This window comes from Schistocerca americana, chromosome 4 (assembly GCF_021461395.2).
Source record: "Schistocerca americana isolate TAMUIC-IGC-003095 chromosome 4, iqSchAmer2.1, whole genome shotgun sequence".
NCBI lineage: Eukaryota > Metazoa > Arthropoda > Insecta > Orthoptera > Acrididae > Schistocerca > Schistocerca americana.
Window position 1 is genome coordinate 653,568,792 of NC_060122.1, and position 8,728 is coordinate 653,577,519.

The 8,728-nt window shown below is 41.2% G+C and overlaps 1 non-coding gene across 1 annotated transcript; it reads right to left on the reverse strand.

Annotated features, from left to right (window-relative positions):
* Window positions 1-3,109: 3,109 nt before the first annotated feature.
* Window positions 3,110-3,184, reverse strand: Trnae-cuc. Its single transcript has one exon. It is a non-coding gene; the product is annotated as a tRNA-Glu (tRNA).
* Window positions 3,185-8,728: the final 5,544 nt, after the last annotated feature.

Genomic DNA, 8,728 nt, shown 5'->3' on the forward strand with positions numbered 1-8,728 from the left:
TCAAGACACGATCATAGGATTTGTCGACCTGTAAAAAACGTTCAACGGTGTAAAATGGTGCAAGATATTCGAAATTCTGAGAAAAAGTGAGTAATCCCTGAGGGATGGGAGTAATTTACACTGTGTCCAACAAAAGACTCCCGATTTTAAAATTAAATAACATGAAAAAGGAGATCGATGGAAGAATGAAACAACCGGTACGTTTATTGCGAAAGTTGCAAAAATTTTCTACAGAAATTTCGAAATAGTAGCTACAAAAGCTGCTGGGCAGGTGGCACTGTAACCGAAATACCTACTGCCTATAAACCGTACCACCAAGCCCAGAGCGACCAGTTCCAATATCGTAATGTGAAAGGAGGCTAGCGAATCGAAGACGATGTTGAAATCAAATGTTCGAATGAATAGCGCTCCAGCACACATACAGCACTAAGAAGCAGTCTAAACGTATTTCCTCAAAGTTATCACGTACAGCACCATCTGTTAGCAGAACTGTGACTATTATTTCGAAACTTCCGTATAAAAGTCTCACAGTTTTCACAATAGATATACTGTTTGCTACATATTTTTATAGTTACTTAATTTTAAAATCAGGCTCTCGTTCGTTGGACACCCTGTAGAATCTGTACAAGGGCCAAGAGGGTACAATAAGATCGAAACACCCAGAACGAAGCCATCGGAATAAAGAGGGTGTAAGACAGAGACATAGTCTTTTGATCCTCCTGCTCAGTATACTCGTAGAAGAAGCAATGACGGAACTAAAAGAAATGTTCAAGAATGAGACTGAACATCAGGGGGAATTGATATCGATGATCATATCTGCTTATGGCATTGATATCTTCAGTGTAAAAGAAGAAGAATTACGGAATCTGTGAAATGGAATGAACACCCCAATGTGTACAGAGTATGGACTGAGAGAAAATCGAAGAAATTCGAATCTAAAGAGAAGCAGTAGATATGAGAATAGCGAGAGGTTTAAAGTCAAAATTGATGATCACGAAGTAGACGAAGTAAAGTAATTCTGCATAACAGAAGAAGCAAGGAGGAGATAGAAAGCAGACTAGCAAACGCAGGAACGGCTAGCAACACAAGAAAGTTGAAAATTAGATGGACTGGTAAGGTAAGGAATGGGGAAGTTCTCCGCAGAATCGGCGAGGAAGGAAAGGTATGGAAAACACTAACAAGAAGATGGGACAGGATGATAAGATATCTGTTAAGACATCAGGGAATACGTTCCATAGTACTAGAGGGAGCTGCAGAGAATAAAACCTGTAGGGCACTACAGAGACTGAAATACGTCCAGGAAATAACTGAGTACGTTGAGTGCGAAAGCTACTCTGGGATGAAGAGGTTGGCACAGGAGAGGAATTTGTGTTGCGGCAGCACCAGACCATTCAGAAAACTACAAATGTTAGAGAGTACGTGGTATGAATATAAGATGTTTCCGAGCACCAGCATGTTGAGGATCTCTGGAAAACGCGTCGTCCTCGTTGGGATTTGTCATAATGAAATAAAAGGAAATGAAAAAAGGTAGCATTTTTCTGACTGCTGCCGCCAAATTTTTTAATCTTATGTTTTCTAAAATATTGTTAGACTTGCATATTAATAGATATATGATATGCAGTACTCAATGTTGTTTATTACGAATAATTTAACTGCCGCCATTATTCTTGTATAGGGCAAAGACTGGAGTGTTTCCCTAGTGGCCATAAATCTTAAAGCGACTACCAGTCAAAGTAAACACAAGTTACACACTGGGCGTTTTTGTTATTACGACACATTATGTAAACGGTTACACCTGTCTCTTGATTTTCTGGGTGTCCCATGTTTGTATCATGTCAATGAACATCATTTTCAAAGCTGTAGTATGTTTGAAAAATCTCATGTTTCATTCGAGTGAATTTACGAAACGAATCTCGATCTTTAAATCTATGTCATACAGTACTTTACTCCAGATTGATACTAGTTATTTATCTTGGTAGTCAGTTTCATGTTCCATGATAAATCGCAATGATGTGGAACGAGGCATTTTAGGGTCACAACAAAAATTAATTTCTAAATGCTGCCACAGGAGAACATTTAAAGCGTTTTGTTCTCTACACGTGTCCTTCCTCACCCTTACCTCTGTCCAGCTCCTCCATCGCCGGCTCTCTGTTCATCTCCTCCTGCGCTCTCTCCGTCCGTATGGTAATCCCCCTCCCCCGCTTTTGCCCATCTCCAGCTCCTCTTTTCATCTCCTCCTCTGCCATTTGTATGTCCATCTCCTCTTTCTTCCTCGCTCTGTCCATCTCCTCCAGTTCTCTGTTCATCTGCTCCTTGTATCTCCTGACCTATGTGTTGTACAACGAAATGATTTTGTAGCTTCATTCAGCAGCGTATGTGGATTACGCTAAATGTGTTGTGAATAGATCTAGCAGCACAAAAGCAATAGATGTAAGCGTCATTGCGCCTTGCCTGATGGGATAGTTTTACTGCATGAACTGCGAATATGCAGTAAGCATTAAATTGTTTTCCTTTCATCATGATGTGACGTATGACAGGGTAAAAATTTTTGGGAAAAGTCTGAAATTATTCCTAAAGTTTGTTGCAAATTTTCTAGTGCACCCATTCTCAAATACTGGATAAATAGAATCTGGGTATTCGAGCGCCACGACCTATACCTCACCGCTTTGATAAACAGTTGCTCCTTATCCGCAACGACGGTTCAATCCCACGTCCGGCCATCCTCATTTAGGTTTTCCGTGATTTCCCTAAATCGCTCTAGGCAAATGCCGGGATGGTTCCTCTGAAAGGGCACGGCCGAGTTCCTTCCCCGTCCTTCCCTAATCCGATGAGACCGATGACCTCGCTGTTTGGTCTCTTCCCCCAACCAACCAACCAACCAACCTTATCCGCACGCTGATTGTTTCCGGACAGTAGGTAATATATCTAACAAGCTTGGTTAAAATCAGTCCAGTGGTTTCGGAGGAGATGTGAAACGTACATGTACGCACACACACACACACACACACACACACACACACATGTACGAATTTCTTTTATTTTAGAATGAGATTTTCACTCTGCAGCGGAGTGTGCGCTGATATGAAACTTCCTGGCAGAATAAAACTGTGTGCCCGACCGAGACTCGAACTCGGGACCTTTGCCTTGAGCGGGCAAGTGCTCTACCAACTGAGCTACCGAAGCACGACTCACGCCCGGTACCCACAGCTGTACTTCTGCCAGTACCTCGTCTCCTACCTTCCAAACTTTACAGAAGCTCTCCTGCGAACTTTGCAGAACTAGCACTCCTGAAAGAGAGGATATTGCGGAGACATGGCTTAGCCACAGCCTGCAGAGTGAAAATCTCATTCTGGAAACATCCCCCAGGCTGTGGCTAAGCCATGTCTCCGCAATATCCTTTCTTTCAGGAGTGCTAGTTCTGCAATGTTCGCAGGAGAGCTTCTGTAAAGTTTGGAAGGTAGGAGACGAGGTACTGCCAGAAGTAAAGCTGTGGGTACCGGCCGTGAGTCGTGCTTCGGTAGCTCAGTTGGTAGAGCACTTGCCCGCGAAAGGCAAAGGTCCCGAGTTCGAGTCTCGGTCGGGCACACAGTTTTAATCTGCCATGAAGTTTCTTTTATTTTAGTTATTCACTTTCGATTAAATATGTCCTGTATGGTGCATCTATCTACGGTGAAATTACCAGTGAAAATCCTACAAAAATCGTGTAATAGTTTTGGAGATTAGATTGTTCACACAGATAGACAGACAGACAAGAAAAGTTTACTAAAACTGTAAATCACCGTACCTTCTTTTCTGTGGTTAAATTCTGATGAACTTAAGCCCATACGGTGCCCCAAACTAAGCGTCACGTCATGAAAATTCGTCTAGAAGTTTTAGTTATTAATGTGGTCAACGACAGACAGACACAACAGTTTTATAGATTTATTATTGGCGTAAAATAGCTATACAGGCGTGATGAATTTCTACCTAGCACCTTTTACACATTACAACATCGAAATAAGGGTGTTATGTTAAGTGGAAACTGACATTAGAAACTATACTTCAACTATATTAAATCTAAAAATCCATGAACCCCATGAAAATTCGTCTAGTAGTTTTGGACGTTAACGTGGTCACAGACAGACAGACATGACAATTTTATGGATTTATTATTGGTGTAAAATAGCTATGCAGATATGAGGAATTTCTACCTACCAGTTTTTACACATTGCAACATCGAATATATGGGTGTTATGTTACGTGGAAACCGATATTAGACAATGTGCTTAAGTATAAAAACCAAAACGTGACAAAGATTCAATGTATTAACAACTAACATCTACTATTACGTATCTCAGATCGCTATGCAGCATATACAGTGTTCCTCTACCAGCAATAAGTTGTTCAAGCCATCGACGGGTCCGGAATTTTTTGCGCGATTTTCTCCGCCCTTCTTCCACGGTCGCTAACAGAGTTAACGCAACTATTTTACGCGTGTTCATATCCGTAAGGAAACTGGTTGATTAGTGAGCAGATGTAGGATATATATGTAGTGAGCAGATGCAGTCAGTTACCACTGGAGAGCGCTGCTGTCGAAAATCACGATAAGTACCACGTTCTGTGAGATACTGTAGGTCGTATCAGAGCGTGCAGCAACCAAGACAGGTGCCTTGTGCTACGTGCTTAGCGATGAGAAAAAAGGCCCGTGTGGTAACGGCATACCAGTCAAGGCTCTATCTCCTGTTAAATGAGTGTTGAGTATTATTGCAGCATTGCCTATACACTCGATCTTACCGCTATACCGCTGATAACCGGTCGCCAGAGACTCGTAGCACCACTGGAAGGGGAGGCTGATATTTGAGTGAGAATGCCTTCATATTCTCGTCATCGACGCATTGCAAGTAGGCTGTTAAGGTTTTTATGATGGTGACGCCATGTAGCACTCTATATGAAAATCGCTGACTGGGCTGTGTGCAGTCTATGGCTGACTGGACTCATTGTTGGAAAATTCGCTAGTGTAGTGTTGGGCAGTTGGATGTGAACAGCAAGTAGCGTTGGGCAGTCGGAGGTGAGCCGCCAACAGTGATGGATGTGGGGAGAGAGATGCCAGGGTTTTGAGCTGTTAATACGAGCGAACGATCTGGGCGTGTGTCCATGAGAAAAAGGAAATTTGTCAAACTGGATGTCTATATATAATGACTTTTGAATATTATTAAGGTAAATACATTGTTTGTTCTCTACCAAAATCTTTCATTTGCTAACAATATGCCTATCAGTATTTAGTGCCTTTAGTAGTAAGAATCTTTTATTTAGCTGGCGGTATTGGCGCTCGCTGTATTGCAGTAGTTTGAGTAACGAAGATTTTGGTGAGCTAAGTGATTCATGAAGAATAGGTTATTATTAGTCAGGCTTACTCTTTTGTATGTTTATTAAAACTCAGATTGCGTTACGCTAAAATATTGTGTGTCGGCTTAGAAATGACCAGAATAAGTAAAGAGAAAACTGTCTGAGTATATTCAGTTTTGGTTCAAATGGCTCTGAGCAGTATGCGACGTAACATCTGAGGTCATGAGTCCCCTAGAACTTAGAACTACTTAACCCTAACTAACCTAATGACATCATAACATCCATGCCCGAGGCAGGATTCGAACCTGCGACCGTAGCAGTCACGGGGTTCCGGACTGAAGCGCCTGGAACCGCACGGCCACCGCGGTACTCAGTTTTACTTAGCTGTTTCAGTATCAAATAACGTAGAAGTACACCAGCACAGTCATTCAAAGGGGAAGTTCCATATGTCGACCATTAGCTGGGGATACCTCACTGGAATCTTCTGATTTTTTCTTGTAGTTTGAGTAATTAGTGTAGTTATTGTTCTTGCCAGCGTGTATTTTTAGAGAGAATTTCCTTTGTAGTTGTAGTTTTTCGCTATTGTACAGTAAAGCAGTTGTGCCATGCACGTGAACTTGGCACCAAGTATTTCGCAGCTGCGCTTGCAATTAACCAGATATTATTTTCAGTGTTATTTTAATGTGTTTTCTCATTTTTGCTCTTCAAACTGTGCTTTTCTGTGTTATCGCGTGAAATATTGTGACAATTATGGCGTGTGAAAAACGTAGCACTAGGCTCCAAAGTAAATTGAGAAATGACAGTAACGACGAGCGTAGCTCATCAACACCACCGTGTAATGAATTAACAAATATTCAGAATAGTAATTTCGTAATTGTGCATAGGGAAATGGAACAGGCAGCAAATGACGGTGTAGACAGTGAATCAAATGGCTCTGAGCACTATGGGACTTAACATCTGTGGTCATCAGTCCCCCAGAACTTAGAACTACTTAAACCTAACTAACCTAAGGGCATCACACACATCCATGCCCGAAGCAGGATTCGAACTTGCGACCGGAGCGGTCACGCGGTTCCAGACTGAAGCACCTAGAACCGCACGGCCACAACGGCCGGCGACAGTGAATCAATTAGGGAAGAGGGAAGTATTGTCGATCGGTAATAGCTCGCCTCAGGAATTCGAAATGACAGGACAAAATCTTGCAAATACCGTAGATTCAGGTTTTGCGTCCTCACCTTTTCCTCTATTAAGTCAAGACTCACTCTCTGCTTTTCAAAATGCGAATGTTGCCGGTGCAAATGCACTGCCGAAAAGCACAGAGGAACATGTTGCAGACACTAATACATTGTTGTTATTCTAATTCATGCAACAAATAGAACAAAATCAGAAACAAGTGGGGCAACAGCTTCAAAAATTATACATAATGGAACAAAATCAGAGACAACCACAGCAGAAGCTTCAAAAGTTAGGCTCAATGGACCAAACGCTTGGACAAACACGTGAACATTTAACTACTGAGTTACGTAACATAGAATCGAAATGTCAAAAATTTAGTAAAGACGTAAGAACACAAATTTGTGAGCATTTTCAACCTATTTTTTCGCGTTGTGAATATGCGTTACAGAATCACGAAGCAGCCATAAAAGAACTGTAAACTATTGTTCATGAAAATCATGACACCTTGCAGACTACAATTGACTCAGTTGCATCTACCGATTCGGTTACAACAACTTGCAAAAACTCAGGAAAACCCAAAGGTCACAGTAGATACGCTTTCGACACAAATGGACACTCTGAAGCTTGGTTCAGAAAAACACACGGAGGAAAACAGTTCATTATCGGAGAGAGTAGCCGAACTTTCGGATCAGTTCACAAACTTATCTAGGCAAAGGTAGATGATGATCTGAATGACATAAGACCGGTAGCCTTGAATGACATAGAATATGAACAAATTAAGAAATTTAAACAAAATCAGAATCAAATTAATACACAGTACAAAAGAGAAGTGCGAAAGGTACAAGATCAGTTGACACACGTAATTAAAGAATTACACATTTCAGAGGGTACTTGCGCTCCGACACGGGAAGATGGACTTAGAAATACGTAAAAGCCACAAAATAATAACACAGGGCATTTCGGGAACTTTGAAAGCAATTGGCGAAGGGCACCGAATTTTGGGATGGAACCGCCGACACGACGTAACAATGACCGATATGCGACTCTCCATCTCGATGAGTTTGACTATAAGCTGTTGATTACTACACGTAAATTCAAAACATTTAAGAATTCCGGGAACGACATTCATCTTCAAGCATGGCTTCATCAATTCTCTCCTTGTTTTCCTCCCAACTGGTCATTCGAGCACAGATTAGAATCTATGTGCGGCTACTTAAAGACTGAACCACTGTAGGAATGCGATCGGTCATTTGCGATTGTCACAGTGAAGGAGGATTTTATCATGCCTTTCTCTCAGCATATTGATCTCAAGCTACTCAAGATCGAGTAAAACATAGCATCACAACCATAAAGCATTTTGAACAGTCTGAATTTTCCAGTCCGGAAAAATATTTTGAAGACATGTTGCACAAAAATCAGTATTTGACAAATCCATACAGCCCCTCAGAACTTATTCACATTTGCTTAATTAAATTGCCTGAACATTTACGATATATTATTTTGGCAGGACGTTGCAAAGATGACGCGAAAAGAGGAACACAACAATTACAGGTCATATCCGTCACAATTTCATGATGACAAAAGTAATAACCGGACTCGACAAGACTATTTCTACAACGCAAATCGTGATCACCAATAGACACCTCCTGTATGGCAACCATTGGCAAAGTAATAATAGTTACACAGAAAGATCGCATTTCCATAGTAATTAATATGACAAAGACAATCGTAGAAACAGACAATATGGGAACCAGAATAATTATTATCAAGGGAGACAGAATAACTTCAGACGCAATGCTCCAGCATGCAGTTACGATTCCGGGAGAAATTCTCAACCACTTAACCGACAAGAAAGAAACTACAGATCGTATAATCGTAATGACTGACCAGAATTTAACCAAAATTAGCGTGATTCAAACAGGTCAGGGGCCTCTCGACAAGGTGAATTTGTAGAAGTTAGATCTGCAAATCCCAGTAACGACGAGGGACAACAAAGAGGTAACAGACAATGACTTGCACTGCAGGCGGCCACGTGTGCTCGCTGGGCTTAAGAAAAATAACATAAGCTAATCTTGAGAGACATTGCAGTATTCTTTACCAGCGTATACTGCATGATAATTGCATTCATGTTGAAACTGTGCATACTAGGAAAAGTAAAGGATTACACCACATTTCACTTGTAAAACCATTTATGGAGAGATAATTTGCTTTCTGACTTAGTCATTGC